Below are 6,786 nucleotides of genomic sequence, written 5' to 3'. Positions count from 1 at the left end.
CATGCTAGTAACTTGCTAATCATGCTAATAACATGCTAGTAACATGCTAATCATGCTAGTAACCCGCTAATAATGCTAACAACATGCTAACAACATGCTAATCATCCTAGAATCATGCTAGTAACTTGCTAATCATGCTAGCAACATGCTAATCATCCTAGAATCATGCTAGTAACTTGATAATGCTAGCGACATGCTAGTAACATGCTAATCATGCTAACAACATGCTAATAACTTGCTAATCATGCTAATAACATGCTAGTAACATGCTAATCATGCTAGTAACCCGCTAATCATGCTAACAACATGCTATCAACATGCTAATCATCCTTGAATCATGCTAGTAACTTGCTAATCATGCTAGCAACATGCTAATCATCCTAGAATCATGTTAGTAACTTGATAATGCTAGCAACATGCTAGTAAAGTGCTAATCATGCTAGTAACATGCTAATCATGCTAGGAATATGCTAATCGTGATAGAAACATGCTAATGACATACATGATTAGCAATATGCTAATGACTTGCTAATCATGCTAACAACATGCTAACCATGCTACAAACATGCTAGCAACATTCTAATTATGTTAGAAACATGTTAGCAGCATGATAATCATGCTAAAAACATGCAAAAAACTTGCTAATCATGCTAGAAACGTTATCATCTATCTTGTATCTATCTAAATTTTCAAACTTCAAACTTCTAACTGCTTTAAACTTTCAGGTTAGGCTTTCTCAAGCCAACCTAAAGTTTGTCTTGACAAACTTTTTTTTATCTAGTTATATATTAATATTCACACAATAGCAATAAATTATTCATATTTTGATTCTCCTTAATTCTTCTTTTTCATTTTTTAAATGTATTTTATCGATCTAAAATCGACTTCTGCTCATATGCATTCAGAAAGTCTCCAGCTTTGTGGACTAGAGGGCTGCATCCCGCAGGAACCAGCGCAAATCTGTGATTTGGCACATAAGAAGAATGATAGAAGGGTATAGGTTTGATGTTGACATTGGTGAAGATATAACAGCAGACAACAGACGTTTAATTGTGTGATCAAAATTATTGCTAGAGACTTTTCTTTCTGTTTTAAAGATGTTTTCTTCCGACTGTTTTAGGATATAGGAAAATATAACTCCTGCTAGATAAATTTCACATACGTAAAGAAACATCTCTATATTCATCCTGTGTGTCCTCTTAAGGTCTACAGTTATTTAGAATATGGCAACACATCCCTTACTCCAAAAAAAACCCCACATGGTTACTATAATTAAACCATGGTAACCACAAATTAACCGTGGTTTTGCTACGCTAACCATAGTTTAACCATGATATTTGCAGTACAAAAAACATGGTTACTACACTTTTACTATAGTAAAACCATGGTTAATTTTCTTAAGGGATTTGCATTTGTGTACTTTATTTATTTTTTCTTTGTTTTGTTTTTATAACTGTACTGCCTTAATGGTTTGATGATTTGTACTCTTTAATAAAAAAAAGAAGAAATCCAATCTGAATCAAAAGATTCACGAACCCGCTCCGAAGTCCCAATCTGAATCAAAAGATTCACGAACCCGCTCCGAAGTCCCAATCTAAATCAAAAGATTCACGAACCCGCTACGAAGTCCCAATCTAAATCAAAAGATTCACGAACCCGCTCCGAAGTCCCAATCTGAATCAAAAGATTCACGAACCCGCTCTGAAGTCCCAATCTGAATCAAAAGATTCACGAACCCTCTCCGAAATCCTGATCTGAATCAAAAGATTCACGAACCCGCTCCGAAGTCCTGATCTGAATCAGATGATTCGCGCTCCCCGCTCCGAAGTCCCGATCTGAATCAAAAGATTCACGAACCCGCTCCGAAGTCCCAATCTAAATCAAAAGATTCACGAACCCGCTCCGAAGTCCTGATCTGAATCACATGATTCGTGAACCATCATTTCAGATCAGGGGCCAGTTGCATAAAAGGTTTAGACTAGTCTTAAAAGTAAGTTTTCAAAATTTAAAAAATTCAATTACATAAAAATTAGATTAGTCAAAATACAGAACCAATTACCCCTTGGTTAACTGCTAGTTGGTCAAACTAGTTCTTAAGACACTGTCTAAACATAGAGGCTAAGTTTATGTAACTGGCCCTAGATCAGGACTCTGAGTGCGGATCGCGAATCATTTGATTTAGATCGGGACTTTGGAGCGTATATTGTAAATTATTTGATTCCTATCGGGACTTTGGAGCGGGTTCGTGAAACGTTCAATTTGCGAAATGATTCGCGAATCTGCTTCAAAGTCCCGTTTGAATCACATGATTCGCGATACGCGAAGTTCCAATCTAAATCAAATGATTTGCGATACACGATCTTATTGGAGCGCTTCAAAACGGTGAATCATTTTGTGATGTAATGGTTTCGAAAAGCTCCATTTCACCCATCATACGTGCTTTTTAAAATCATTACAAGCGATGTCGAAATTCGAAAATATTTGGCTCTTTTGATCTGGTTTTTGCTAGTGAATCGCTTGAACTGAATGATCGAATTCACGAGTTTGAATCAATCGGAGCGGTTCCAGCGTAAATGACTCACTCAATTGAATCGGTTCGTCTGTTCCACTTTTCTCGTCTTCAGTCATGTTTACACGACACTGTCAGCACTGCTACTGGCTCAGCTCGCTAGTGTTATGACATTAACTGAAAAAAGTGAAAAAATATGATGATCTTTTTGTGCGCAAAGAAAACAAAAATAACGACATATTATTTAACAATTCTTTCAAACCAATTCTTTCTCTTTGTATCTTTATATCAATATGGTATAGGATTATCCTATTTAAATCAATGTGATAAATGAGTTAGCCCAAAAGTAATCAAAAAGTAGTTTGATTATATTACCTAAAATGTGTAATGTAATGGATTACGTTACTAAATGTGAATGTGTGATGTAATTTGGAATCAGTGACGGATTACAATTTCTGTAATCTACACAGCACTGACTGTGTGTGTTTAGGAGAATTCACATGAGTGAAAAATGATCTGTGTGTCCTCATGTCTCATTAGAGCTGCTTAGCTTCAGACAGACGTCCATGACCAGCTGACCACAGACACTCCAGTCTAATCCAGACGGACATGTTTACCATCATCCACTGCCTCAGGATCATCATGACGGTGTGTGTGTGTGTGAGAGAGAGAGCGAGAGAGAGTGAGTGTGTGTGTGTGTGTAACAGTGTGTGTGTGTGTGTGTGTAAGGACCGTGTGTGTGTGCGCGCGTGCATGTGTGTGTCTGTGTGTGTGTGTTTGCTGTGCTTCATCACTATTTATTTTCTGCACAGGCACTCTGGGGATGATCATTTGCAAAAACAACAGAAAAAATGGTTTTTGATGTTCAGTAATTCCTAAATGTTCATGAGTTTTGTGTGTGTTGGATTTATTACAGAGTGATGAGTCTGTGTTCTAGTACATAATCTAATTTACTCCATGTCTGTGTAATTCTGGATTGTGATTGGTTGCTGGTGTCATTCTGTGCTCTAATACTTGTGTCTAATGACACTAAACTCTAACTGATCATTGTATTGGTGATTATCTATATCTCTGTGCTGGTTTCATACCACACATATCACTTTCTAAGTTAATTTACACTCAAATGTGTGTGTGTGTATATATCATATTTAATATTTGATATTTAATATTTATTTATTCTTAAAGCACATGTAAAGTTATATTAACAGCATAATCAACGGCTCAGGGTTTCTCATTTTTTGAGTTGATGAAAAGCTAATAATTAATTTAAAAATTCTTTTTTTTTAAATAAATGAAAATTAGAATAAATAGTTAAAAAATAAAAACCATCAAAATAAAACACTTACAGAGAAAAGTTTCTCTTACAGAGAAAGTTGCATAAAGTATTGACAAAGGCTGCTTGTTTTGCCAAAACCTTGGTTTCAAATAAACAGTGCTTTAGGGAGTGTGCAGTTATATTTTTTCTTTATTTAGTCTGCTCCTTTAACTTGCACCTCAAAAAGGTGTGCGTTTGTTTTACTATTTTAAAGTTTAGCTGCATGTCAAGTGACCTTTAAGTGACATCAGAGAACCATAAAGTGAATGTGTTGTTCATTTAAGTAAATGTTTTGGGCCTTCAAGTAAATGTTTCAGCTCAAAGGAGAAAAAAGTTTGTGAATTGCTGGCTTCTGACTCATGAGTCACGCTCTCTGCTTGAGTTTGTGTCTTCATGTTTCTGTGTGTTTGGCTTCGGTCCTGCTGGAGAGCATGAAGCAGACCCACCCACTCACACACACACACACCCCCCCACACACACACACACACACACACACACACATGGCCCTCCTCCTCCAGATACGGAACACTTTTGTTCTGTGTTTTCATCAGGAGTGCAGTGAATTGAGAGCGAGAGACAGTGTGACAGAAGAGACGCTTCAGAGCTCAAGTCAAAGGTTAGTGTGAGCTTCTGTTCTTCCTTCTGTTGATTTCTCATCAGTGTTTGTGAAGGACATCACGTCTCTCTCCTGCAGGTCTGTCATGGGCCGCTGGTCGACGCCTGTGGCTGTTCTGATGCTCCTCATTGGTCAGATTTGCGCAGGTAAGACGCCGGATTGGCTGAAGGTCGGTGTGAGTCGGGTTTGATAGACGACGGTCTGCAGTTTATGAGTTTGAAACACAATCGTTGTCTTTGAGGATCATGATGGTGTTTTCAGATGGTTCTCAGGGACTTTCAGTAAGTGTGTGTGTGCATGTGCGTGTGCGTGCGTGCGTACGTTACTACAACGTAAACATGGTTTATGAGGACACTTCCCTCACAGATACCATTTTTCTCTAAGAAGGAATATAATTGTGAGGATACTACCTTTTCTAGTATTTTGGACAGAAAAGGGAGATTCGAGATCGGTCTGTAATTAACTAGTTCTTTGGGGTCAAGTTGTGGTTTTTTGATGAGCGGCTTAATAACAGCCAGTTTGAAGGTTTTGGGGGCATATCCTAATGACAATGATGAATTAATAATAGTCAGAAGAGGATCTATGACTTCTGGAAGCACCTCTTTTAGTAGCTTAGATGGAATAGGGTCTAACATACATGTTGTTGGTTTAGATGATTTAACAAGTTTATACAATTCTTCCTCTCCTATAGTAGAGAATGAGTGGAATTGTTCCTCAGGCGATCTATAGCACACTATCTGATGTGATACTGTAGCTGACGGCTGCATGGTTACAATTTTATCTCTAATAGTATCGATCTTAGAAGTAAAGTAGTTCATAAAGTCATTACTGCTGTGCTGTTGGGAAATGTCAACACCTGTTGATGCTTTATTTTTCGTTAGTTTAGCCACTGTGTTGAATAAATACTTGGGGTTATGTTTGTTTTCTTCTAAAAGAGACGAAAAGTAATCAGATCTAGCAGTTTTTAATGCTTTTCTGTAGGATAGGTTACTTTCCCACCATGCAGTACGAAATACCTCTAGTTTTGTTTTCCTCCAGCTGCGCTCCATTTTCCGGGCTGCTCTCTTTAGGGTACGAGTGTGCTCATTATACCACGGTGTCATACTGTTTTCCTTAATCTTCCTTCAGCGTAAAGGAGCAACCATATCTAAAATGCAAGAAAAGAGAGAGTCCATAGTTTCTGTTACATCATCAAGTTTTTCTGAGCTGTTGGATATGCTGAGGAATTGAGATAAATCAGGAAGATCTATCAGGAAGAGGAAGTGTGTGTGTGTGTGTGTGTGTGAGTGTGTACCTGGTATTTATCACGTTATAGGGACCAAATGTCTCCACAAGGACATTTTTTTAGGTCCCCATGAGGAAAAAAGCTTATAAATCATACAGAATGAAATGCAGAAAGTTTCCTGTGAGGGGTAGGTTTAGGTGTAGGGCGATAGAAAATACAGTTTGTACAGTATAAAAACCATTACGCCTATGGAGAGTCCCCATAAAATATGGAAACACAACAGAGAGAGAGAGTGTGTATGTGTGTGTGTGTGACTAGAACATCTGGTTCTGATTTGGCGTGTGTTGATACTGACAGAACCACTCAAACACATGAGATTTCACACATGAACTGCTGGAGTCCATCCAGAACCCCGAGGCGCATCTGTATCAGCAGATCTTCAGTGTCTGTGAGGGAGGATTGATCGTGTGAGATGACGTGATCAGCAAAGGTGATTAGTGTTATGTGTGTGATCTCACGCTCATGGAATGAACACACACACACACACTCTCATTTTCTCTTTTTATTGGCTCCGGAAACTCTCCATCAAGCCCAGAAGAGTTGAACAAAACTAATGTGTGGCATTACTGCTTCATCAGCGGCTAAAGGGGCAGTTCATCCTAAAAAAATAATTTTGTCAGCATTTACTCTCCTGATGTCACTCAAACTTGCATGATTTTGACAGATGTCTTTATTCTGTGGAGATGTTCAGGTGAATGTTCACACACCATACATGATTACAGCTGTCAAACATCATTGTTTATAAGGATTAGTCCATTTTTGTTTCCATTTTGTTTACTTTTAATTTAATTTACTTTTGTTTATTTTAATTATATTTTAGTGCTTTGACTATTAGAAGGTGCTTTATAAATAAATGTATTATTGTTGTTAAAGTATCATAACTTGTGCACGGATGATATTTAGATTTTTAGTTGCTTTTGTGTTCTGAAGAACATGGAAAGTTACACGGGTTTGAAATTACATGAAGGCAAGACAATGAGAGATTTTGGGGTGAAATTTCCCTTTAAGCTTGAGATGATTCTGTACAGAATCAGTCAGTTTTTCTAGAATTGTGTACATGA

Source organism: Sinocyclocheilus rhinocerous, unplaced genomic scaffold (assembly GCF_001515625.1).
Source record: "Sinocyclocheilus rhinocerous isolate Xijiao unplaced genomic scaffold, SAMN03320098_v1.1 scaffold1377, whole genome shotgun sequence".
NCBI classification, from domain to species: Eukaryota; Metazoa; Chordata; class Actinopteri; order Cypriniformes; family Cyprinidae; genus Sinocyclocheilus; species Sinocyclocheilus rhinocerous.
Note: the sequence above shows the minus strand (reverse complement) of the source record.